At 33.7% G+C, this 27,867-nt stretch overlaps 1 long non-coding RNA gene and 1 other non-coding gene across 4 annotated transcripts; one reads left to right on the forward strand and one right to left on the reverse strand.

Annotated features, from left to right (window-relative positions):
- Positions 1-10,203: 10,203 nt before the first annotated feature.
- On the reverse strand, positions 10,204-11,999 carry LOC110673084 (uncharacterized). Of its 3 annotated transcripts, XR_009148435.1 has the most exons (6): positions 11,962-11,999; positions 11,707-11,872; positions 11,559-11,626; positions 11,000-11,459; positions 10,767-10,892; positions 10,204-10,562 (listed from the first exon to the last, which is right to left on the reverse strand). It is a non-coding gene; the product is annotated as an uncharacterized LOC110673084 (long non-coding RNA). The 3 variants fall into 3 exon arrangements; XR_009148433.1 differs by having other exon boundaries at positions 10,767-11,459; XR_009148434.1 differs by having other exon boundaries at positions 10,767-11,486.
- Positions 12,000-20,367: 8,368 nt separating this feature from the next.
- On the forward strand, positions 20,368-20,474 carry LOC131179587 (small nucleolar RNA R71). The gene has a single exon (XR_009148477.1). It is a non-coding gene; the product is annotated as a small nucleolar RNA R71 (small nucleolar RNA).
- Positions 20,475-27,867: the final 7,393 nt, after the last annotated feature.

A 27,867-nucleotide genomic window follows, 5' to 3' on the forward strand; every position in this document is an offset into this window, starting at 1 on the left:
ATCTAATTTTCAAGAAAATATATTATTTGAAAGTGGTTAATTTTAATCTCTTTTTTTTTCTCAAGTAAATCAAATAGTGTTTTAATTAAATATACCCTACTCTTGTGTCATTTAATTTAATCAAAACCCATTAAACTTTTTAATTAACCATCAAATCACTTTATTCCCTAATTTTTTCTAAATCTAAGTGATTAAATTTAAAATATTGATTTATCTATCTGTAACACCCCTAATTTTTAAATTTATTATTTTTGGGTAAATATTGATATTTTATTTTATTTGAATTTTAGGAAATTATTTGAAATTTTTCGGATTTTAAAAATCGGGTTCGATTTTTTGAAAATATAAACTTTGATGATTTTTAAAAATTAATTTAAAGACCACGTGGCAAAACTAAAAATATATTTAGAATCTAAAAATTTTTCTGATTTTTCTGGAATTTTTTTCCGAATTTTTGGTGTAACACCCCGTTTGCATAGCCTGGTAAATTTTACTGTTCCGGTGACCGGTGTCGGTCCGGACAATTAAGGGGATTAGAACCACACTTAAGACAATTAGAGAAGCCATAAACACAAATAATTAGTAACGTTCAATTAGTTAACTATAAATAAGAAAAACAGAACATAAGAAGTTAAACGAGCCGAGAGTCACAGCGATGAGTGTCCTCCTCGGGAACGACTGCGAAGTCGTTTTAAACTCAAATTTTGAACCGTAAAATGTGACACTGCGGTCCTTAGGACCATTATAAACACAGTGGAAAAGAGAAAATCACGAAAAAGAACTGTTAAGTCAGTCAAATAATTAGGTCAGGGAGCCAGAAGAAATATGGAATTAATTGCAAACCGGGATGAACCGGCGAGGGGAAATTTGGTCAATTGACCCCGAGTGCTGACTCCTGACCTAACTGTCAAATAAAATCGGAGAAAAGAAAATTTCGGAATCGAGAATTAAATTAAAGAACTAATAGAAAAAAATAAATAGAAAAAAAAAAAAGAAAGAAGATGGAAAAGTCAAAGGTGATGACATCATGAATGATGTCATAAAGAAATTAATTAAGTTACTTATTAAATTGGAATTTTTGGTCTTCTTTAAGCCAACATTAGATAAAAGAAAATAAAGAAAAAAAAAATTCATTTTAGTCTTCTCCCTTCCCAACTTGCCGCCCCACTTCCTTCCCTAAATCCCCCATGGAAGCTCTTTCTTTAAGCTTACTTTTAAGCTTAATTTGCTTCACCCAATCAACATAACTTCCCTAAAAACTTCACTAAAGCTTGTTATTACAACTTGAGAAGAAGAATTACAAGAAGAAAGAAGAGTTAAAGATAGGGTTTGAAGGTTTAAGTTAAGGTTAGTATGTTAACTCCTTATTTTTCCATTTAAATGCATAATTAGTGTTTGAAATGAGCCTAGAACTTGATTAAATGAAACAAATATGGGAAATGACCATTACTGAAATTTTGGCCTGGTTGAAGGGAGTATGAATTGCATGAATTTAAGGGTTTGAATGAGTTTAGAAACCTTCCTTAGTTGAATGATTAGTATTAAAACCATTAAGTGTGATTAATTGCAACAAAGTAGTGAAATTAGGGTTTGGAGGCCTAGGGTTAGAGGCAAATTTTGGAGAAATGCATAAATGATATCTTTGACCAATTGTGGACTGAAAAATAGTCAATAATGACCAAAGGAAATGTGTGGGAATTATTAGAATGGGAGTCAAATTCGTAGGTCAAATGGTCATGTTGCTGGCAGCATGACCAAACCTACTTTGAAGGACCAAAATGGGAATTTTACAAGCCCAGTTGATATGCCACCAATTGGGGATGAAAATAGACATAAAATGGCACAATTTTCATTAAGGAACCATGGCCAAAAACTGACTAAAACTTAGTGAACCAATTGACCAAAGTGAAATGAGAGCAGGCTGCCACTGCACCAAACTGACCAAATGAACAGTAACTGTTCATTTGGTCATAATTCGAGCTAAACAGGTCAAATTGACCTGAAATTTTTCCAGCAATTAGATGAGATATAGACCTAAAACTTTCATGAAGAACATCACCCCAAATTGTGCCATTAACCTAGTCAAATTATTGAGCAAAGTTGAGTTATTGAACCTGCAACTCTGCAGAATTGCCATTGAGCAGTAAAGTTCCAATGGCTATAACTCTTTCTAGAAAACTCCGATTTAGGCGATTCTTGAACCGATGGAAACATAAGGCATAGTAGAACATTTCATATGAAGAAAGTTAGACCAAATTATGAACTTAACTTGACCAAATTACTGAACGAAGTTGGATCAAAATCTGCCAGAACCCAAAATCTCAGCATGAACAGTGCACGTGAAGAGTAATAGTATTTTGGCCATAACTTGAGCTACAAACTCCGATTGAGGTGATCCAAAAATGAGAATACACTTAAGACAATAAGGAACATTTTCTATGAAGGAAGTTTTGTCAAATTCCAACAGTAGATCGACCAATGGAACAGTGCAACTTCGGAGCACCAAAACCGAAAATTGACAAATTTGCCAAAATGACCTAAGCTTTGAAAAAATGACCAAAACCAACAAGTTTGGTGACCAAAATGTGGTATGTGGGTGAAGTTGGAGTTCCCATACCTATTAAGCCTTAGAAAGTCAATAATTTGACTTGAATAGTGCAGTGAATAGTAACCCGAAACACAAAAACTTCGAGAACGTCGAATTTAACGCAATAGAGCTAGTTAAAATGAAGTGAAATTTATTTTTGGATTTATTTTAAGTTCTAGTACTGAAACATTGTAAAATTGCGTGTTTCAGTGGAAAAGAATACCGGGACAGAACCCGAGGAGTCGAGTCAAGGCCAACAGGCGACTCGTTTGAGGTTTGTGCACAACGTATACTTTTTAATAATCATCTTTTGTATACTGTTTTGAATAATGTGAAATATTGGATTATGGCATTCTTATGATGTTTGATCTAAATTGTTGAAATTTATTATGTATATTTGAAATGACAATGTTTTGAATAATGTGAAATATTGGATTATGGCATTCTTATGATGTTTGATCTAAATTGTTGAAATTTATTATGTATATTTGAAATGACAATGTTTAGCAAATTGTTAAGATAAGTTTTGAAACCACAGTATCATGACCATATATTTGAACACCTCACTAGCACGACTAGTAGGGGTAATTAGTTTCGAATTTTGATTCCTTCTCTGGAGAAGTGTTGAGGTGTGCCAGTAGAAGAGGATGTGAATGGATATCCATATATTTGAGCTAGCTAGCCTTGTGATGTGATTTCTCTTTAGCCTCTGGCTATTGAGATTCTATTTGTTTCGAATGGCGTGATCTAGCTGTGGGTTTTATGAAATGTGTTTTGATACTTTGAAATGAACTTAGTTTGCATTAAAACTTCATAATTCATGTTTTGTGTTTAATGCTCATGTTTAGTCAAATTTTTGAATAAATGTGATTATGTTCTGCATAAAGATTATTTTAGTATGTTGTGCACCACTGAGTCCTAGTACTCAGCGATAGCTTCTATTGCTGTCGCAGATACAGAGACTAGAGGAGCAGCAGACTGAGCTGCTGAGGTGTGAGGAGCTATCAGTTTAAAGTCTTCGGGTATAATTTATACCCTAACTGTAAATACTTCTTTTGATGTATATATTGCACATAAATGTATGGACATGTAAAAATGGGTCTTGAGCAGTTTGTATAAAATTTGTATAAAGTTGTAATATATATATTGCAGTTTGGAATTCTCTTAATGTAAATGCTGTAATGATGTATCTAAATTGTTTTGTTTCAAATGAAATATGAATGAAATGGATTGCGAGTATTTTGATAGTGGATTTGAAATTTGAAAGTTGATAAATGTGTTGAGAAATTGATTGAGATTGAGTATGAAATTGAAGCAGCTGTTGAGAAAATTTTTTGAAGTGCCTTGATTGAGTTGATTTGAGAATTATTGGTGGTTGGGAGTTGTGAAATATTTTTGGAAGTGCTTTTTACAGGTCTTTAAAGAACTGGTTTCTCAAAATACAGAGGAAACTCTGTCAAAATTTTTATAAAAATTGCGGCAAAATTTAAATGGACAAAATTTTTACTAGTATTTAAACTTTGAATAAATGGTTTTTAATTTCTACCAAAATGCTCACCACTTCCAAAATGTAAGAAAATTGTTTTAAAATCCCTTGTAGGGTACTTAATGAGTTATCGGTAGGCGAAGTTCGGTAGTTCATTAAGTATTCCATGGGATCATGTTATGCCTTACGGAGGGGTAAGGTGTTACATTTGGACCTCGTTTTTGGTTCCAAGGCAGAGTAAAAAATTTAAAATTTTGTCTCCTAAATTGAACCGGCCGAATCAAACCGGACCGGATCGGACCGGTCGAATCGGATCAGCCTTTCTTCTTCCTTTTTCTTCCTCTCCCGCGCGCATTCTCCTTCTTCTCTCTCTCCCCCGTTTTCTCTCCCCCGTCACCCCAGCCCGCAGGCGCACCTCCCCAGCCGCCCCAGTTCGCCGGCCGCCGCCTGGAGCACCGGCAATCGTCGCACAAAGCGACGCAACGCGCAAGCGCACCGCTTCATCTTCCCGACTGAAATCCGGCCGATCCAGCCACCAATCAGGCGGGGTATTGTGTCTAAACCCATCTACTCGTCGAGAGCTTTCCATAGACACCAAAAACACCGAAATTTATCGAGCGGTTTGTCCAATTTTTGCCCGGGAATTTTTAGCCAATTTTGACTTTTGGGCTAGATTTCTAGCAAACCGTGAACCCCACGAGAAAACCGAGAGTACCAAAACGCTCCACTTGTCGAGAGCTTCGCGGAAATATAAATTTTGAAATTTTCTGACACCATTTTTCGGTGGGTCCCACGAAACTTCGCAGTGTTTTTCCGAGCATTTAATGAGCTTAGAAAATTTCGTAAAATTTATGTACTAACCCTCGTATTGTGGGCTTCGTGTAGGTATTTTCAATTCGACAGTTGTCCGGATCTGTGAATTTCCGGCCAGACAGACCGGCTACCGAAAAAGTCTCCGAATTAGATCGAGGTTTTGGCTACCCCACAATTGTCAGACGTCCCGAGCGCATCCCCGAAGTCAGAATCGGCATAGGTAAACCCGAACATTACTTTTTCGTAATTTTTTAAGTGCTTAAATGAGATTAAAAATTCGTGAAATATTCGTGGTAGCTCAGAAAATTATGATTCTTTTTGCATTAGCCTAGTAATATTGCTAAGGACTGCGGGGCAAAGTTTTAGAATTTTTAGAGTTCATTTGGGTAGTTTTTGCAAAAAGAGTCAATTATAAGGACTAAATTGAAATTTTACATATTGTGATGGATGACTGTTTGGATGGGCCCAGGAGGGGCTGTGTGATGTGATTGAGTTGTGGATACATGGATTGTGAATATAGAAGTGTATTTTGAGCCCTTTTGCAGGTTGGGTAGGTCCTAGGTATAAGGGAGACTCTGCCGGATTTTCGGCACGACTTAGGACGTATTTGGTATTTTTCTTAATCGTATTGAGTCAAATTTATTAAATGATTGTAATAAAAAATTGTCAGGTGAGCCGGGACAGCCTTCTTCCTTTGCCCAGCGCCCACAGTGATTGCTGTCAAGTCTGTGAGTAAAATATTAATTTTAATTGTAATTTCACTATTATTATATGTTTAAGCATGCCCATGCATCACTTATATGTATGTATCTAAGTAGTTAAACTCTAGGCACGTTTTATGCTGCATTCATAACTGTTAAAGTGCCATGGATGTTGTTGTGGTAATTTGAAGCAGTGTTCGTGCGTTGGTATGCGTGTGATATGGTGTTGACTATGGATAAGAAGGGTAGACACTGCTTGAGATCTTCGCTGGGACTCGGTCCTTCGGGGTAGACACGGCTTGAGTTTTTCGCTGGGACCCCGATTTGGTTATTAAGTGGAAGTCAGAGCTGAGTTCTTTGCTGGCACAGGTTGGATTTAAGAGAGCTGTATAGGGGATCAGCTCCCATATATTATGATTGATATTACTGGGTGTGTGAGTGCTCCAAATTACCTTTTTGCTGTTATGATGTGAAAATATTGCTGATGTTCTATTCCACTCTACAGGGTGCATTAGTTTTAGATAGTTATAGAGATTATAGTTAAAATTGATATTTTACTCTTTGAGTCGAACGCTCACTCCTGTTCAATATTTTTCTAGGCCACAGGAGAATATTTTTGATGTTAACCTGCTTTTCTCCCTCGCAGGTCATCTATTCATATTTGTGTAATTCAATAAACTTCTAGAATTTCGCATGTGTTAGAAATATTTATTTGAATTGGGTCTGTAATATAAATTGTCAATGTGGACCTGTAAACTTATTATTTTATGCATGTGTGTTGGGATGGATGAGGGAGCTGAGCTCCCATTTATTTTATGTTGTTATGAGTTGTGGAGGGTGAGCTGAGCTCCCCAATTGATATATATTGTGTTTACAGGTTGGGTGAGTCAAAAAACTCCCCGTTGAAAGGTCCATTTTATGATCGGACTCTGTCCGGTTGAATTCTTGAAATTGAGCCCAAATGGGCCTTAGAGTTGGGTTAAGGAATAGTTAGGTTTACTACGGTCCTCGGGGGCTTTAAGCTGGCCCAGGTCCTAGTGTCGGTCCGGCCTATAGGTTGGGTCGTGACACTATCAATTATTTTCATTTCTTGACCCTTCAATTAAAGATTAAGAACAAAATATGATGGGTACCAACATTGAGTATATCAATAAAGCACACAAAGGTTGAATTAAAACTCATTTTCTACATAGTTTCCTTTTGCAAATACAACTGTGTGAGTGAATAATTTCTTTTAAATTTCAAAGTTAGGTGTAATGTTTTATATTTATTTTTGGATTTGAACTGAATTTTATCCAAATTATATATATATATATATAATTTGGATAAAATTCAGTTCAAATCCAAAAATAAATATAAAACATTACACCTAACTTTGAAATTTAAAAGAAATTATTCACTCACACAGTTGTATTTGCAAAAGGAAACTATGTAGAAAATGGCTATAAATATAAAAATAAGAATAAGAATTGAAGAACCCAAATGGAGAATTAATCTAGACACTGAAATCTAGACTGAATCCACTTGATGCAGAATAACATAGTGGTTCCATTGTTGTCGTTCTTTTTTTCTTATAAAAATTTAATTGTAAATCTAATTTTTTATTCTCTACTTACTACTAGTTGTAGGAAAAATTATGGAAGAGAAACTTACATATTGCCATTTTTCTAGCTCTAGAAGGTTAAAAAATTAGTATAAAAAGAATTTAGAAGAGTCAATTTTGTTTAGCCCATGCCAGCTATCATAGTTAATTTACACACGGGTCATGTAAATATTTACATACTGTGTAAATACATGCTTCAGTTAGTCTTCAGGTTCTGGCAAAGCATAAGGCTTATAAGTTGTGCAAAAGAGTAGTGTAGTTGCATAATGTGTCTTTACAGAAGAAAAACACCACTTATACTTTCCTTGTGTTTTGACATGGCTCCTGCAGTTCTTGCATGTAATGGAAGCACTATTCATGTAATGACAATCTCTAATTTACACGACCAAAAGCATGATCGCATAAACGTTTGTGTAATTTTTCACTTCCCCAAAAATTGAAATGTGTAAATATGAGTTCTAAATTATTATAGAAGGCATCATCATTGTAAAAAATATATATATTTTAAAATAATTATTTAATTTTAAATATAAAGTATAATTTAATTTTATTTATAAAAAAGTAATTGTTTTCCATTTAGAAAATCGTTGAAAAATAGAATTTTTATTATAAAGGTAAATTGTGAAAAATAACTTAAGTCATTTTATAAAATTTTAGTTAAATTTTAGAAAATTGACATTTAAAAAATTGACACATATAAACACGAAATTTTATTTTTCAATTTTGTTTTCAAAAATTTTTACAAGTAGATTTTGAGCCCACTTTTCCTCATATGATCCTCCTTTTCTTTATTTTTTAATAAAAGCATATGTTTACACCGAATTATAATTATAGTTAATTCTTTTAATTTTGTTTTGTAACAAAATCTTTATCACTTGCGTATGAAGCTAAATTAAATTTAGGAAAGTTAAAGATAAATTATAAAATAGTTTTTAAGGTTTTATTTGATTAATAAAATAGTTTATTAATTTAAAATTTATATTTAAAAAGAAAAAATTATTTTGATTTATTGTATATAATAAATATATTTGTTTATTATAAAATATTTTTTATATTTATTTTTAATCAAGATTTTATATCAAAAAATATTTTTATCAATTAAAATTATCTTTTGAAATAAATTAATGTACCTAAAAATAAAATATAAAAATAAATTCATACTATTTTAGAAAGCAAATTTGAAAAAATATATCATTGAAAAGAATGTATCTCATATGAATTGTGACACCTATTAAATAAAATACACATTAGTTAGAGTAAACTATATATTACATGCATGATCAATAAATTTTCAATTATAGTAATTTTTTTAATTTTAATTAGAGAACAAATTAATAGAAAAATTAAAATCTTAATAAAGCAACAAATATACTAATTAATAATAAACCATAAAATCATAAACATCCAAAAATTTATGTCGTAATTTCACTTAGATCAATTAAAAAAAAAAATTAGAAGTTATATCACAATTGTAGTAGAAACCTCTAATTTTGTGTGTTATAGTCGTTTCCTTTTATTTTTACAAACTTTTGGTTTTCTTTTTTCGTTAGCCCTAAAAATTTTTCTTTAGGATTCCCATATTATATGCATACTAGAAGTTAGCCCCCGCATTGCTTTGGATGAGATTTTTTTTTTTTTAAATTACAATAATATTTTCATATTTATTTATAAATTAAGATTGATGGTACATTTTACAAACTTCTCTTACTATTTTAGTTTTGGTTAAGAAAATTTTTGAATGTTGATATACCAAAATTTGCATAGTCTTGTAGCGCCACACTTGCTTCATAATTTTTTGTATGTCGTAATACATTAAATTATTGATGGGACATTTACAAATGGTTGAATTTACTGATTTTAGCTAATAACTTTTTCCTAAGAGTCGACTAAACCGAGAAATCAAGAGAAGGTTCCAGTTAAAATCCAATTTTAAATAGAACGTTAGTGTAAGGGTTCTTAGAAGTTATTAATTTTTACCTGTGCTTCCAGTTCATAAACAAATCATGTCTAGAAGTTGGACATTCACTGAATTAAGCATCGGAGGATATAGTTTGCCTTAAATAAAAATTATTTGGTGTTTCAACTGTTGGATATGATTTTCGTGTTTGTGCATGTAAGCAATACTTATTACAAATATCGAAGTTTTTATCTCTAATTCACGTCAAATCCTTCCCAATGACACATCAAACTAGTTAAAGGCTTCCAATATTAGTGGTCAAATTGCTCAGCTTTCAATATCTATCAATCAAGAATATAACCTCGAATCTTGCAAGAACCAAACAAAACAAGAAACAATAATCCACACGTCAAAAAGAAGGAGAAGGCGCAAGGGTCACATGTCATTCCTTCAACCATATTAAAGTTTAAACTCTTATCTACCAAAGTGCTAATCCTGTAAATTACACCAAATCCTACGGCTAAATAAAAAATATACAGGAATAAAGAATACAAAGAAATCAAATCATACCTGCTACATCACAATTTCATTCGAGCCACTAAACTTCACATTACTCTTCCTAGCGAGCGAGAAAAAAAAAATCAAGTTTTTATCACTCTATTGTTAAAAAAAAAAATTTGCAAAAAGGCAAGTCCTCAAGCTGAAGCTTACACTGATAATCGAGCAAAAGTAAAAGGCGTGGTTTATCTTTATGTTCACGGGTAAGATACGAAAAAAAATTTTATTATTGTGAAAAAAGTAAGATATAATCATTTATAAATTTTAAACTCTAATTTTAATATGTTTTTTAAATACCTCACAATTCTATTATAAAATGTATAATATTATAATATTTATACCGGTTCATACACCCGACATCCACAACGAAATCAGTGGTAGACTTTGGGTCTGGACCTATCGGCCCGTGCCTTCCATTACTACCGTACACTTCATCTTTTATCCCAATTAGATTGCAATAAGAAAATTTTTAAGTCGGGTCACAATTCGGATCCATGAAAATATATCTAAAATTTAAACCACATAAAAAAAAATAGCAAAAACCATATATGCAACATTACCGATAAACATAGATACAAGTAAATAACATCTAATCTAAGCCTAGATCTAAGTATTCCATGCTTTAATTATAGAAATAGCATCAGCTATCCGGCAAATAATGAATCCAATTAGTAACGAAAAATACAAATCCTTGCACATGTCAACACTTCAATGCCCAAAAAAAAAATGGCAACACATAGCTTCAAATTTGAGAAAATTAAAATAAATGCCCCAAAAAAGGAAATAGTGTTGAAATGCGATTACCAAAATCCTGACCAGCCAAGTAATGCCAAATGGGTCCATGCCTCCTATTGAATTCCTTCTTTATGTGCTCAGCTAAAGCCTTCTCTACAGTCTACATTGAGCTTCTCGAACACCTGAATCAAAAAATATCCAAATTTAAATAAAAAAAAAACCAAAAAATTTTGAAAAAATAATCAAGTTAAATTTTTGAAATGGAAACAAATTTAAGAAATGCATATACAACCCAACAATCAGGATTTAACAATGAGCAGGAATGAAAAGGAATAAAGTAAAAATGTAGGGCACAACAAACACAATATTTTACATTTTACACTAACCAGACATTTTATTGAGGCCGACCGGGTCACCAGCACAATCTCTTATGCCTTTTCTGGCACCGTGGGTCACTCGATTCTCAGCCAATCAGTTAGAAGTTAACAATTTAGAATTAAGAACCAAAATTGCTACAATAGAAAATAAGCTAGTTCAGAAAAAAAAAAATAATAATAATAATAATAACTTAAATGAAGAAACAAAGTCTGCATAAGAGTATTATGAAGATCATATGTACCATCAGGATCTGAAGCAGATTTCCCCTCGAAAACCAATCATTACATACCGAGGATTCAATCAAAGCAAAGCAATAAAATAAAAGAATTGATTTCGTTTTGAAATCTGTGTGCCATTTTTCCAACAACCAATTTATTGCTGTAGCCAAGTAATGATCCTCGAGAACAAAGTTGAAATCAAGTAACAGCAATGTGGAGTTTAGCCTTACAATCACTACAACCAATATGTTTTCTGCCAATAAACACGTTAGGTACAGTACTCCTTAACCCAGTCCACCCTGCTAAAGCTGATTGAATTTCAGCTCCATCACCTTTAAAAAAGAGAAATTTTGTTAAAAATGTTGAATTTTTTAGCTCAAAAAATAGTTTTAGATTAGGCAAAGAGATCTTATTCTTTTACTTTACTCCTCCAGTTCAATGAACTTGTAACTTGCTCCAAACTGTGTTAGCAGGTGCTTGACCCTATTGTAAAAACCACAACATGTTTTGCTATAAGCAAAAACACGAAGACATTAAAAAAAACTATAAAAAAAAATTAAGAGAGATTAGGAAATGAAAAACCTGAAAACAACGACTGGAGCAAAAGTGGAGATCTCCTGGGCTTTATTAAGTGCCATTTCAATTTCTCACTAAGAAAAGACAACATTTGGCTAATTATCAAATTTCAAAATAGAAAGAGAAAGGGCATTTCTGATTAGCATTAACATACCTCAGTCATGTATAAGATCAGAGATTCGACGGAGATGACTTTGATTTAATTGCAATAGAGTTGAGAAATTAACTATTCAATTTCAGATTTTGATGATTAAAACCAGGAACTAACTTTCCTAGGGAATGTGGTTTTCCATTTTCAGATTTATATTTAATACCATTATCTGCAAAAGAGATCCTAGATTCAGTAATCCATATGGAAAGAGGGGAAAAAAAAACACATTAAAAACACAAGAAAACATGATTTGCAAACCTGATTTCCCAACATGTTAGTGACCCAACTATCTGCAGTCAATGGATGTCATCTTGAGCTGACTATGCTTTAGTGAGGAACAAAAGATGGAAGTTGCAGTTGATTAGTCCGTGATGATCGATCCGAGCGTATCTTTGGCAGCGGGCCACCCCAGCGGCTATTTTATTATTTTTACAATGATTCCTAATTTTAATGGAATTCTTTATTTTAATATATTTTATTTATAGTTTATAGTTTATTTAGGATTCTAAAATATTACTTTTATTCAATTTAGGTATTTAAATATGTTTTCTATTTATACTAGGACTCTCTCATTCATTCTTACCTAGATTAGGATTTAAAATTCTATAAATATCCATTTTATTTTCATTATGAAAAAGTTTTCAGATTCATTTAATGAAATTTTCTTCTTCATTAAATTTTCTTTGTTTTATTTATACTTAGACTTTGGATATAATCTTATTTATTTTAAGATTTTAGATTAGATTTTATTTATTTTTAAGGGTTTGATTGTGTATCAATCTTTTTCTGCATTACATGCTGCGTCAAGTGGTATCAGAGTAGGGATTTCACCCTTATTAAGATGACCAATATTGGTGGTAGTGGTGATGATTAACCTCATGACGGTGATCAGGGGTTGCACGCTGTTTGTCAAGCAATCAAAGAGCAGATGAATACAATAAAGCAATTAAATATGTATATAAACCGTCAATTTCAAGAGATTTGCCGCTTATTAGGAGTTCGTAATATTGAGAAGAGAAACCATAAATTGAATCAAGCCAAGGGAGTTATCCACGATAGAATCAATTATGATTATGTTTTCTTTAATTCTTAAAAAAGGTTTATTGCTAATGATGAATATTGGAGAAATCGTGTTCAAGAATTGTGTACTTCAATAGAAGTAAAGAATGTGAAGGTGAAAATAAATCTTATTGAGACATGAAAAGTTATCGAAAATTTGGAGCAAGAACTAAAAGATCAACTTGTATTAGAAAAACAACTTGAATTTGAAGACCTTAAGCTTAAAGGATTTGAAATTGAAGAACCTAAAACTTTGATTTTATTTCCTTTTGCTATGGTGAATGACGAAGAGTTTGAAGAAAGTGTCCTAGGGAATGAAAAACAACAAACCATGGAGATTTCAATGGTAATTGAAGACAAACAATCCAAGAAGACAATGGAAATTGAAAAAACTCAAATTATGGAGTTTATGGATATTGAAGATTTGTCTAACCTTTTAATTCTTGTTGTTTTCATTAATTTTATTTCTCTAGATATTCAGATGGATACAAAGGACAACGTGAAACTATTCAATTCAATTTTCTTCAAGTAAATCTTGTTCATACCATTCAAAGAGATATGATGTGATCTTTCAATGGAGTTTTTTTATTATTTAACACCTTAAAATTTGAGGTCGAATTTTCTAAAAAATGTGGGTGAATAGCACAATGTGCAAATCCATACTAAATTTAAAATTTTGTGTTTTCCTATTTTCACAAGGATTTCTAATTCTAATAGGATTCTTTATTTTACTAAAAATATTTTATTTATATTTTATAGTTTATTTAGGACTCTAAAATATTACTTCTATTTAATTTAGATTTTTAAATATGTTTTCTATTTAGATTAGGACTTTCTAATTCATTCCCACCTAAATTAGGATTTAAAATTCTATAAATACCCATTGCATTTTTATTATGAAAAAGTTTTTATATTTATTTAATGAAGTTTTCTTCTTCGTAAAGCTGTCTTTGCTTTATTTATTCTTAGACTTTCGATTAAGTCTTTTTTTATCGTAAGATCTTGAATTAGATCTTATTTATTTTCAAGGGTTTGATAGTATGTCAATCATTTTCCATATTACACGCGGTGTTAGGTGCCACTCGATTCTCTGGAAGCTTATGAAGGAAGCGATGGTTATGGAATGGTGGCCTGATGCTCTAAGGGCAGTGTGACGATGCTAGGTCTGTTTATATTTTTCTCAAGATCTACCGAAATCTAATGATATCCATCAATATCTTTTAGAAGATTAGGGTAAGAATCTAAAGGAAAACACAATAACAGGTTCAAAAGGACAGCAGAGCTACAGGAAGAAAGGCTTTTGAACAGTGTTGTTTCAGGTAGGGGGTATGGGCAAGAAAGTCAAGAAAGCATAGGTAAAATGGTCAAACAGCAACATAGAATAAAAATAACATAGAATAAAAAGACAATGGCTAATTATTAGATGCACCAGGAGTACTAAAAAATAGGGCTCTCTCTCTCTCACAGAAAAGTGCGACCTTTCTACAATATAGAGAGTGGGTCTCACATGATTGTGAGAGATGGTGCATGTGCATCGGGTGTACCTAATAATTTCTCAAAGGGCTAATTATTAGATGCACAGGGTGTACTAAAAAATAATGCTCTCTCTTTCACAGAAAAGTGGGCCCTTCCTATAATATAGAGAATGGATCCCACATGATTGTGAGAGATGGTGCATGTGCACCAGGTGCACTTTACAATAAGCCCAAAACTTGAAAAGGCAAAGAATATGGAGCAAAGGACAGAATTATAAATGAAGTTCCTCGTAATTATTTGCAAAATCACTGTTCACGGCACTATGAATGTACAATAATAGATGTTTCACTGAAACAATAAAATGAGATCCTCTTTTAATGTGTAGTAATAGATAGATAATAGGTATATATTTTAAATTATTTTGGCTTTTTTTTTTATAATCACTAGAATTTTATTAAGATGGTGAAAATAAGAGAGGTTGTGGAAGGGTTACTGCCAATATGCAATCCCCCTTACATGCAACCTAAGGAACATCAACCACAACCAAAACAAGATAAAACACCAGAACAGTAGGAAAACACCAAAACAAAAGAGTAGAAAGAAAAAACAAAACTCCAAGACTAGAAACTACAAGAGTGCAATGAAGTCTAAGGTTCTACTAAGACGCTGTTTTGCCTATGTATCTGCACACGAATTTGCCTCTCTCAACACATGACCAAATGAGATATTTCTTAAAAGGCATAGGTGATTGGTGACAGAGTTGATAGTGGATGTTAAATGCCAGGGAACCAGGTTTGAATTTTGAGCCCAAGCAACTGCATTTTGGGAATTAGATCGATTCCACAATAACAGAGTCAATGCCAGTGAGTGGGTTTGGGAATAAAATCAACAGCTCTAAAGCTTTACTGATTGCTTTTAATTCAACATCGTTTGAATCATCGCAGCCTGCTTGACATGAGAAAATACACAAGAATTGTCCTGAGTGATCTCTGAGCACCCCTCCAATTGCACTCACCTCTTGCTTTCCCAATGCAGAACCATCAATATTCCATTTTAGACACATTGGAGGTGTTGAGGTCCAAATAGCATGTAGGCGAGTTCTCAAAGGGTTATTCCAAGATTTAATGGACTCAGGAGAAACAAGAAGGTCAATTCCAAAAAAAGGGAATCGAGGTTCAACAGCTTTCATCCATACTGAGACTCAGAATAACATCAAAATGCATAAGGAAATAGTATCAGTCACTATTTTATTAAAGATCTAATCATTCTGAGATAGCCAAAGGGACCAACAATTCCAAAAAAAAAAAAAAGTAGTACCAAACCTTTAACTGAAACTTCCTGGAACTAAGGTGTTTCCATTCAACAAAAGGAGAAGAAATTGATCATTGATGGTTATCAAATCCACCAGAAATTTAATTAACTGAAATTACCAGTTGTGAAATATTTTTCTACAATACGTGGTAAGTTCAGGTCGAACCCTAGAGACTAAATTATTAAATTTCGTGCACTTGAAAAAAGAAACAAAGGTTTCGAGGGGGGGGGGAGGTAATTCGCAATCCAAAGAAGAAATAAAAAATAAAAAATTAAGATCTAAAATTAAATAAGAAACTCTCAAATTAAACAAACTTTAGTCCAAGGTAATTCTCATTCCAATGTATTGATTCAATCATAGACAAAAGAAATATAATTATATCTTATTGAATACTTAACGTAGATTTACCAAACAGCAAGGTAAACCCCTGACTTCCCTATACTCATCAATTCGAGCCTAGCACTCTTATTGACTCTAATTATTAACTGACTTGGTATTAAGCAATCCTCATCAAATTAATAACTACTTTAAGAAAAGGAAGTAGTTAAGTTGAATAACAATTTATGAAGCATAAATCATTTAATCCACCCTATTATTTCCTTAGGTTATTATCGAAAACTTAAATCATAATCAATAAAATCTAATTGCTACTCATGTTCAATCTTACACAACAATTACGGATTATGAAGATGAACTAGCAATTGATCAAATCAAATAATTAACTAATATGCCTTTTTAGCAAATCATTCAACAGATCACAGACAAAAAAATAAAAAAATAATAGATATTAAAAAAGACATAAATTAAATTAAGAACCTGGTCTCACAAATCACATATAGGAACTTGAATCCCTTGAACTGAATTAAAAACTTAGCCACTCATGTTCATGGCCTACAGAAAAATAAAGAAAAATAAAGAAGAAATCTAAAAAGAGAATGGAGAATGAAGGTCTGAATTGGGATGCTTTTAGCAGCTGCCCAAAGACGTATTTATAGTAAAAAACCTAACCCCAAAGATAAGAATCAAACTAGGAAAAGTTTTGAAATTCCAAAGACAGATTTTCAGCCTGTATTCAAGTCTCTGAAATCAAGGCCAATTTTCAGTGACTTCCTTTCCGAATCTGCCTCTGCCCTCTTCAGGAAAGTTGTAGCCCTATTTCTTAGCTTTCCAATGGGTACTCATTTGCCCAAATCTGAGGTCTACAACCCAAGTTATGGCCCAAAAACTAGGACTGGTTCAGACAAACGGTCCAGCCTATAGTGACAACTTCATTGCTGTTTTTGACAATTAAAATGGCCTCATCTCTCGTCCAGCCCTTCATAGAAGTTGTAAAGGTGGCTTTTAAGGTTCAATTGGGCTTGGGCTTGCTTCATTTAGACATCTGAAACTCCAAATATAAAATAAATACTAAAACTGGTTGTGACACATCAAGTCTGAGCGTTTGCAATAGATCCATAGCTTATTTTGTCAATCTTGGAGACTGATTTGGGCTTTGGTCCCTCTTTATTATTTGAAGTGCTCTATCTTAGCTTTTCAATGGATTAAACAGCACTTAATTTGGAGACCCACAACTTTAGAAACACCTGAAAAATACAGCAAATGTCAAATGCTGAAAATTTCTCCATTTAACACAATTATTCCACAACTATCTAAAAATATGCCTAAATGATAAATATATTTTAACCAACTGAATCAAACATAAAAACACACTAAAAAAACTAAATATGATGAGAGTAAAATTAATAAATTATGCACTTATCAAATTCCCCCACACTTATTCCATGCTTGTCCTCAAGCATGACTTAAACTCTTAATCAACTCCACTTAAAAGTTCCTTAACTTCACCCTATCACAATATTCTCTAACAAAAGATTAAAATTTTTAAAGAAGAGGCAAGTAAGGTAATAACCATCACAACAAATTCCATCAACACCATATCAATAATTTTTCAACACAAAACAAAAGGCTTGAAATCAATTAAGCTCACACAATTAAAGTTTCATAAAATTTTTAAGTCAATACACACCAAAACACAAGGTTAATTTATCAAGGCACAACAATTATAGCTCTTTGCAAATCTTAGGGGAGATAGAAATGCCCCCCTTTTTTTTTTTTTGAAATTGCGCTTCTCTCCTGTCATAGTTATCACATTTTTTTTTTATTTCAACCGTCACCTTCAGAAAAGTACCTTGCTTATATCCTAGCTAGCTTTTGGCCTGAGAATCGACATGGGGTTCATGAAGACCCCTGGTTAGTTTGCTTAACTAAAATAGCGGAGCAATTTTCAAGTTCAACCTTTTATTTCCCCCAATTTATGCATCTACATATTATAAAGTGTCCTGATAGATTAAACAAAGTTCTGAAATATGCATGACATTAGTTTAAAGCACACATAACTAATCATTTCACCATTAAATCAAGCTTAAATGATTTATGCAGAAAATATTGCTATATGGTATGGAGAAGAGAGAAAATCCATCATTAAAGTTACTATTACCTTGCCTAAAATCTCAAAAATTCAATCTAAAATAGAAAAGTTATTTCAAGGACAAAGCACTTCTCTCCGAGAGTTAATAAAGAAGCACGAATTAAGCTTATGAGAACAAATTTTATTTTATTATTTTTATTTTATTTTATTTTATTTTACTTTTTTTTTTAACAATTAAAAAGATTGCAGCAACAAATTTCTCCTCCTCCACTCTTAAAACTCACATTGTACCCATTGTAAAGCCTAAATGCAAAAGAAAAGAAAAAAAAGGCTAGAAAATAAAATAAAGTAAGGGAAAGAAAACAAATCTAATTATGGCTAACAAGCCACCCATGGGTTGCCTTCCAAGAAGCACTTTTATTTATCGTCGTTAGCTCGACATGACAAAGCTCCTTAATCCACTGGATTCTCGTGAAACCCCTCATAAAATGGCTTAAGTTCATGACCGTTGACCTTGAACACCTTATTAGTTCCTAAACTTTGAATTTCAACCGCACCATAAGGAAACACATTCGTAACAACAAAAGGTCCAATCCAACGAGAACGCAACTTACCAATCATCAGCTTCAATCTGGAATTATACAATAAAACTTTTTGCCCAGTCACAAACTGCTTCCTTAGTTTATCATGGAATGCCTTTGTCTTTTCTTTATAGATCCTAGAATTCTCATAAGCCTTAAGGCGAATTTCCTCTAATTCATGCAATTGTGATTTTCTTTCTAACTCATCCTCAAAGACATCCTGCACAAATGTATCAACAACATTAATAGAAAAGATAGAATTATTATTAGCAGGATACTTCACAACATTAAAGATATTAAATTTGATAGTCTCTCCATCAAACTCCATAGTTAAGGTACCCTCATCTACATCAATTTTTGTCTTGGCAGTTTTTAGGAAAGGTCTTCCAAACAAAATCAAAATTGAATTTGATGAGAGAGCACTATCATCCTCCATATCCAGAATGTAAAAATCTGCAGGAAAAATCAATCCTCCAACCTGCACCAACACATCCTCAACTACTCCCAATGGGTAAGCATTAGAACGATCAACTAACTGAATAATGACACTGGTTTCTTTCAAAGGACCCAAATTTAAAGTTTGAAAAACTGAATTTGACATAACATTAATAGATGCTCCTAAATCTGCCCTTGCACTTTCAAATTTAGAATCACCTATTCTACAGGGAATAGAAAATGAACCTAGATCCTTACACTTAGGGGGTAATTTTTGCTGAATTAATGCTGACACATTTTCCCCCACATTGATCTTCTCATTATTCCTCAACTTGCACTTTGTAGTGCATAACTCCTTAAGGAATTTGGCATATCTGGGTACTTGTTTGATCGCATCCAGTAAAGGTATATTGACCTCTACCTTCCTGAAAGTCTCCAAAATTTCTTTCTCTTGTTCTTCTTTCTTCGTCTTGGCCAACCTGCAAGGGAATGGAGGAAGAACAGAATTATTAACCTTATTTAGTTTAAGTTTAGTATTTACCTTAATTTCAGGAACTTCAAACTCTTTTTCTCCTGGCTTCTTCTTTTTTATTGGCTCATGTGGAGTCTGATTATCAACTTCTTTCCCACTCCGCAACAGTATCGTACTTGCATTTTCTCTGGGGTTCATAACTGTTTGTGACGGAAGCTTTCCAAAACCTTGAGCTTCCAGCTTACTCACAGATGAGGTTAACTGACCAATCTGCCTCTCTATGTTTTGAATGCTATTTCTGGTCTCTTGTTGAAACTGTTGTGTATTGTTAGCCAAAGCCTTAACAATTTCATCAATTGACATACCTTGATTTGAGAGAGGCGGAGGTAGTTGATTCACTTGTGGTCTTTGCTGCTGGTATCGATTTTGCATCTTTTGATTCCCATAACTCAAATTGGGATGATCTCGCCATCCTGGATTATAAGTATTAGAAAAGGGATCATACCTGTGTTGTGGCTGTCCATAATTTCCTACTGTATTAACATGTTGCATTGATTCATCCTCTTGTAACGCAGGACACATGTTAATAGCATGACCCGAACCTGAACAAATTCCACATACCTTAACAGTTTGCATTTTTCCTACAGCTAATTGCCTCACCAAAGAAGTTAAATAAGAAATCTGTTTCTCAAGGTTGGATGTACTTACCTCATTAACCTTCATGGGTGTGTGATCCATTCTCATTCCAAACTGCTGAGAGTTTGCTGCCATGTTAGCAATCAGCCTCCTTGCCTCTTCTGGTGTCTTATCAACCAAAGCTCCTCCACTAGCAGCATCTATCATACTGCGGTCCATTGGTAGAAGTCTCTCATAGAAATATTGAATCAATAGCTGCTCACTTATTTGATGATGGGGACAGCTTGCACACAACTTCTTAAATCTCTCCCAATACTCATACAAACTCTCTCCATTGTACTGCCGGATGTCACAAATTTCTTTTCTTATGTTGGCAGCGTGGGAAGCAGGAAAATACTTCTCCAGAAATATCTGTTTCATTCCATTCCATGAGTTGATAGATCCAGAAGGAAGGTAATACAACCAATCCTTAGCTGTGCCCTCCAGTGAGAAAGGAAAGCTCGAAGCTTGATCTGATCCTCTGAAACTCCTTGAGGTTTCATGCTGGAACACACAACATGAAATTCCTTTAGATGCTTATGTGGATCCTCACCTGCAAGACCATGAAATTTAGGCAATAAATGGATTAGTCCAGATTTTAACTCAAAAGCAACATTTAAAGCAGGGTATTGGATACACAAAAGCTATTGGTTTAGATTAGGAGCAACCAACTCTTTTTAAGTCCTAGCAGCCATGGTCTTGTTTTCGGAACTTGACTCTGAATCCGAATCTGAACTTAGCTCCTTTGGAGATTGGACTCCTTCAGATGTACTCGAAATCTGCCTAGCTTGCTTAGCTAATTTTCTCAACCGTTTAGCTATTTTTTCTACTTCTGGATCAAAGATCAACTCACCAGATTGAGAAGTTCTTGTCATAAACAAAAACAAATCAAAGTAAAAACAGAGAAATGCCTCAAAATCCTAGAAAAAAATGGAATTTGGCCTCAAGGGGGTGGGGCCAATGAATCCAATGGATTGATTAGTCTTGATCAGCGCATCGTTTCCTTCAAAATAGGTATGGGCCGCCCTCCAAATTCAACCAAAAATTTGTCGATGAATAGTAACACCATAATTTTTTTTTCAAAAAACTGAAAATAACAACACTTCACAAATAAAATTAATAACAAAATACCCTAACACTAAAAACACGAAATCCAATGAATTTCATTCCCCGGCAACGGCGCCAAAATTCTTGATGGTTATCGAATCCACTAGAAATTTAATTAACTGAAATTACCAGTTGTGAAATATTTTTCTGCAATATGTGGTAAGTCCAGGTCAAACCCTAGAGATTGAATTATTAAATTTCGTACACTTGGAAAAAGAAACAAAGGTTGGGGGGGGGGTGTAATTCGCAATCCAAAGAAGAAATAAAAAATAAAAAATTAAGATATAAAATTAAATAAGAAACTCTCAAATTAAACAAACTTCAGTCCAAGGTAATTCTCATTACAATGCATTAATTCAATCATAGACAAAAGAAATATAATTATATCTTATTGAATACTTAACGTAGATTTACCAAACAGTGAGGTAAACCCCTAACTTCCCTATACTCATCAATTCGAGCCCAGCACTCTTATTGACTCTAATTATTAACTGAGTTGGTATTAAGCAATCCTCATCAAATTAATAACTGCTTTAAGAAAAGGAAGTAGTGAAGTTGAATAATAATTTATGAAGCATAAATCATTTAATCCACCCTATTATTTTCTTAGGTTATTATGGAAAACTTGGATCATAATCAATAAAACCTAATTGCTACTCATGTTCAATCTTACACAACAATTACGGATTATGAATATGAACTAGCAATTGATCAAATCAAATAATTAACTAATAGGCCTTTTTAGCAAATCATTCAACAGATCAAAGACAAAGAATCAGAAAATAATAGATATTCAAAAAGACATAAATTAAATTAAGAACTTGGTCTCACAAATCACATATAAGAACTTGAATCCCTTGAACTGAATTAAAAACTTAGCCACTCATGTTCATGGCCTACAGAAAAATAAAGAAAAATAAAGAAGAAATCTAAAAAGAGAGTGGAGAATGAAAGCATTCAAATGGAGAACGAAAGCATTCAAATGGAGAACGAAGGTCTGAATTGGGATGCTTTTAGCTGCTGCCCAAAGACGTATTTATAGTAAAAACCTAACCCCAGAGATAGAAACCAAAGTAGGAAAAGTTTTGAAATTCAAAAGACAGATTTTCAGCCTGCATTCACGTCTCTGAAATCAAGGCCGATTTTCAGTGACTTTCTTTTTGAATCTGCCTCTGCCCTCTTCAAGAAAGTTATAGCCCTATTTCTTAGCTTTCCAACAGGTACTCATTTGCCTAAATCCAAGTTCTACAGTCCAAGTTATGGCATAAAAACCAGGACTGGTTCAGACAAATGGTCCAGCCCATAGTGACGACTTCATTGCCGTTTTTGACAATTAAAATGGCCTCATCTCGCATCTAGCCCTTCATAGAAGTTGTAGATGTGGCTCTTAAGGTTCAATTGGGCTTGGGCTTGCTTTATTTGGAAGTCTAAAACTCCAGATACAAAATAAATACTGAAACTGGTTGTGACACATTAAGTCTGAGCTTTTGCAATAGATCCATAGCTCATTTTGTCAACCTTGGAGACTAATTTAAGCTTTGGTCCCTCTTTATCATTTGAAGTGCTCTATCTTAGCTTTTCAATGGATTAAACAACACTTAATTTGGAGACCCACAACTTTAGAAACACCTGAAAAATACAGCAAAGGTCAAATGCTAAAAATTTCTCCATTTAACACAATTATTCCACAACTATCTAAAAATATGCCTAAATGATAAATATATTTTAACCAACTAAATTAAACATAAAAACACACTAAAAACACTAAATGTGATGGGAGTAAAATTAATAAATTATGCACTTATCAATCGTGGATAGCTTATTCCCCACCATCTAAAAAACTAATTCCAAACATCCCAAGAGTGCTTGCCAAAAATGAATAAATGGGATACAGTTTCATTTGAGATAGAGCATTTGGAACAAATATCCATAGAGGCGTGAATAATGTTAATTGAGGAAAGCCAATTTCTTGTGCAAATTTGATTATGACATGCAACCAAACTGAAATTTCAACTTTCGGTGGGGCAAAACGAAGCCATACAAATGGTGGGATTTCCACATTCTGCGAGAATGCTGCCATTAGAATTTTATACATGGACTTCACTGAAAAGGAACCATTTGGGACAGGCTTCCAAATTGGCTTATCCAACCTTGATTGGCAGAGTTTAATTTGAGCAAGGATCTAAAGTAGTTAAGCTAAAAGAATGAGTTCCCATTCAAAAAGATTGCGTCTCCATTCAAACTTCAATTTCCAAAATGATCCATTCCAAGCGCCAAACTCACTAACTAGGCCATTCGGTTTCAGAGAAATATTAAAAAGCCTGGAAAAGGAGAATTTCATAGTTGTGTTTGATGCCCATTTATCATGTCAAAAGGGAATAGTGTCCCCACTGCCAACTACAAATGAGATGTAATCTAGTATAGGAATCCCATTTACGTAGTTCCCAGCAGACATTTAAATTTCATGTCAAATTGGAGAAATATTGCTTCTTTCAATCATAGGGAGGCTATTATCCATATAAAAGGAGTATTTAGATCTCAAAACTGAAACCCAAGGAGAGTGTGGTTATTGCTGCATTCTCCATAGCCATTTAAATAACAAAGCTTATTTGTGTTTGTGAATATCAAGAATCCCCAATCTGATAGAAAGAAACAAACTAGTAATGGAGGAACATAGAACAAGATTGGACAAGTTTTATTACTCACACATAATCTGAACTTACAATCACTGCTCCTTTATATAGAGCAAAGCTAACAATCAAATACATAAAAATAGGAACCACTAATGCTGCATCTAAAGACTCGGTATAAGTCATAGACTACTACTTTATTAACAAACTCCTTTAAGCTAGGACAACTGTTAACAAAATAAAGACTATTTCAAAACCACGTGTATACCAAAAATCCCCAACATTCCCTCCTTTAAACTAAAGTTCTCAAACATTTAGTTTAATTTAGATCTTCCAAAGTGCAAACACCAAGTAGCTTTCTGAGTTTCACAAATGATGCCATCTTAAGGGGTTTAGTAAATAGATCAGCAAGCTGCTTTTCACTTCTGCAATAGACAATATCAATTACTCCATCTTTTGTAAGATCCCTTAAGAAGTGAAACTTAACATCAATATGCTTGTTTCTGCCATATAGAATTGGATTTTTAGATAGCTTTATTACCGAATTACTGTCACAATAAATTGTTGTGGCTCCCTGTTGCTTGAACTTCAGATCTTTAAGGATTCGCCTTAGCCAAATAGCTTGACAAGCACATGAAGTTGCAGTTACGAATTCAGCTTCTGTGGTTGACAAAGTGACAATTTGTTGCTTTTTGGATGACCATGAAACAACTCTAGAACCTAGCATAAACACAAATCCACTTGTGCTTTTCCTATCATCTGGGTCCCCTGCAAAGACGCTATCAGAAAATCCAAATAACTCTGACTTCTCTCCTTTCTTGTAAAAAATTCCAAAATTAATGGTACCTTGCAAGTACCTGAGAATTCTTTTAGCTGCTAGCAAATGTATCTCTTTCGGATGCTCCATATATCTACTGAGCTGACAACATGCATTATGTTGGGTCTGGTGGTTGTTAAATACATTAAACTCCCTACAATCTGCTTGTATAAAGTGTTGTCCACCTTTCTTCCATCAGGTTCTTTCACGAGCTTCAAGCCCATTTCCATCGGTGTGCTTACAAAATTGCAATTCTTCATCTGAAACCTGTCTAAGATTTCTTGCGCATATTTATTTTGAGAAATAAAAATTCTAGCAGTAGATTGTTTCACTTCTATGCCAAAAAAGTAATGCATCAAACCAAGATCGGACCTATCAAATTCAACCATCATGGACTCTTTAAAATTTTCAAACATGGTATTATCATTTCCAGTGAATATTAGATCATCAACGTATAATAGAACAATAAGCATTCTCCCACCATCTCCAAATTTAAGAAAAAGTGTATGCTCATAGGGACACGTTCGAAACCCCTCTTTCAAAAAATATGCTTCAATGCGACTATACCAAGCACGCGGTGCTTGTTTTAGTCCATAAAGTGCCTTTTTTAATTTATACACTTTATGTTCATTTCTAACCATAATATATCCAAGAGGTTGTTCAATAAATGCTTGCTCCTTTAAATCTCCATGTAAGAAAGCCGATTTCACATCCAACTAGAAGATAGGCTATGAGTTTTGTGCAGCCAATGCAATAACCAACCTGATTGTGTCATGTCTAGTAGTAGGAGCAAAAACTTCTTTATAATCAACGCCGAACTCTTGGTTGTAGCCTTTAACAACCAATCGCGCCTTGTGCTTGTCAATCTCACCGTTCTCCTTCAATTTTGTCTTATATACCCATTTCACGCCAATGGTCTTTTGCCCTTTTGGAAGCTCCATCAACTCCCAGGTGTTGTTCCTCTCAATAGCATCAATTTTAACATCCATAGCCTTTCGCCATTTTGATTCTTTTACAGCTCCTTCAAAGGTTACAGGATCACAATGTAACGATCGGGCTCCAACCATTAGAGGAATTGTCCGCTTTGGCCATAAGCCTCACGGTTTTGTCTCATAGGTGGAATGGAGAACTTCTCAGGAGATCACCCATTCTAGGATTTCTCTCAAGCGAGCACGCTTAACCTTGGAGTTCTTCCAACTCTCCAGGCCATTACACCAAAAGGCGCTTCTAGTGATTAGTTCCCCCATTTTATATATCATTACTTTTTGAACCCAAGACCATCTCCGTGCTTTGCCGATATGGGATTTGCCTAAGGGACCTTTCTCCCCCCCTTTCGAGACTCAGCGTCCTCGCTGAGGTTTGCCCCACCATCGCCCAAGAGGACACGCGAGCAGCTCTGATACCAATTGTAATAATCGGGCTCCAACCACTAGAGGAATTGTCTACTTTGGCCATAAGCCTCATAGTTTTGTCCCATAGGTGGAATGGAGAACTTCCCAGGATGTCACCCATCCTAGGATTTCTCTCAAGCGAGCAAGCTTAACCCTGGAGTTCTTCCAACTCTCCAAGCCATTCCACCAAAAAGCGCCTCTAGTGATTAGTTCTCTTATTTTATATATCATTACTTTTTGAACCCAAGACCATCTCCATGCTTTGCCGATGTGGGATTTGCCTAAGGGACCTTTAATTGTAACGCCCTCACATTGGACACTCTAGTACAATCTACTGTTCCGACGCCTGATGTCTGCCCGGATAGTCAAGACGTCTGGAGCTATATCCATGACATTCAGAAAAGTCATAGATAAAAAATAAATAACAATTATAAGAAGGAAAAATATGAATAAGAAAAACAAAGCATAAAAAGTTAAATGAGCTGAGGGTCACAGCGATGGATGACCTTGCAGGGAAGTGACTGCAAGGTCAGTTTTAATCCTAATTTTGAACGAAAAATTACGACACCGCAGTCCTAAAAAGTATTACGAACCTAGTGGAAAAGAGAAAATCACATAAAAGAGTTGATAAGTAGGTTAAATAATTAGGTCAGGGCTCCGGAAGAAATACCAGATTATTTGCAAACCGGATCAGATCGGCGAGGGGCAAATTGGTCAATTCACCCCTAGAGGTGACTCACGACCTAACTGTCCAATAAAATCTGAGAAATGAAAATTTTGAAATATGAAATTAAATTAAAGAAGTATGGGAAAAACAAAAGGAAAAGAAAATAAAGGAAAATAAGATTATGACATCACCCAAATGACATCATGCATGACATTAAAAATAAATTCTATTTAATTTAATCTTTGACCAAGCCAATTATGTGGCATAAAAACAAAAATTTAAAAAGATTTTTTTTACTTTTTCTTCTTCTAATTCTGTAGCTCTCTCCCTTCCCTCTCTTCTTATTTTGTTCCACCATTAAAGCTTAGATTTAAGCTTCTTAAACTTTAGATTTCACCCCTAATCCTTGAGAATAATTATAAAAACCATTAAATTGACCCTTAAGAAGAAGATTTGGAGCAAGAAATTAAAGGAATTTGAAGATTTAAGGGAGATTGAAAAAGCTTCAATTAAGGTAAGTTCCTTCTTTTAATTTGAATTTGAATGAATTTTTAGTATGGAATTGTGGTTAAACAATATTTTAATTGCATAAAAACAAGAAAAATTTTCATGTAGAGGGACTCCATGAATTCAGCTAGAATTAAGATTGAGTATAGAATTAATGTCAATTGATTGAAGTAAATAAGTGAGCATGCTTGAATGAAGGTGTGAAGATAAATTATACACTTTGAATCTTTGAAATTAGAGAATTAGAAAATTAGGGTTCTTGAATTAGGGAAAATAGGGGAAAAATTAAAGATTTTTGAAATTGAACCAAATTGACCAAAATGAGGTTAGAAATGGTCAATTGGGACCAATTGAGATGTGTTTGAATAGATATAAGTAAATTCAAATTCGGATTGGTGAAGGGTCAATTCTGGACAGTTTGACCTAGGTCCCTTTTAGGGACCAAAACTGAAATTCTGCCACCACAATTAGTGTGAGGCCAATTGTGGATGAAAATAGACACCTAATGACACATTTTTCATGGAGAAATCATGCCCAGAAAGTGACTCTAAGTTAGTGAACATTTTGGTCAAACCCAGAATTGGTGCACTGCCACTGTACTAAAATG

Source organism: Hevea brasiliensis, chromosome 4, assembly GCF_030052815.1.
Source record: "Hevea brasiliensis isolate MT/VB/25A 57/8 chromosome 4, ASM3005281v1, whole genome shotgun sequence".
In the NCBI taxonomy this organism is placed as follows: domain Eukaryota; kingdom Viridiplantae; phylum Streptophyta; class Magnoliopsida; order Malpighiales; family Euphorbiaceae; genus Hevea; species Hevea brasiliensis.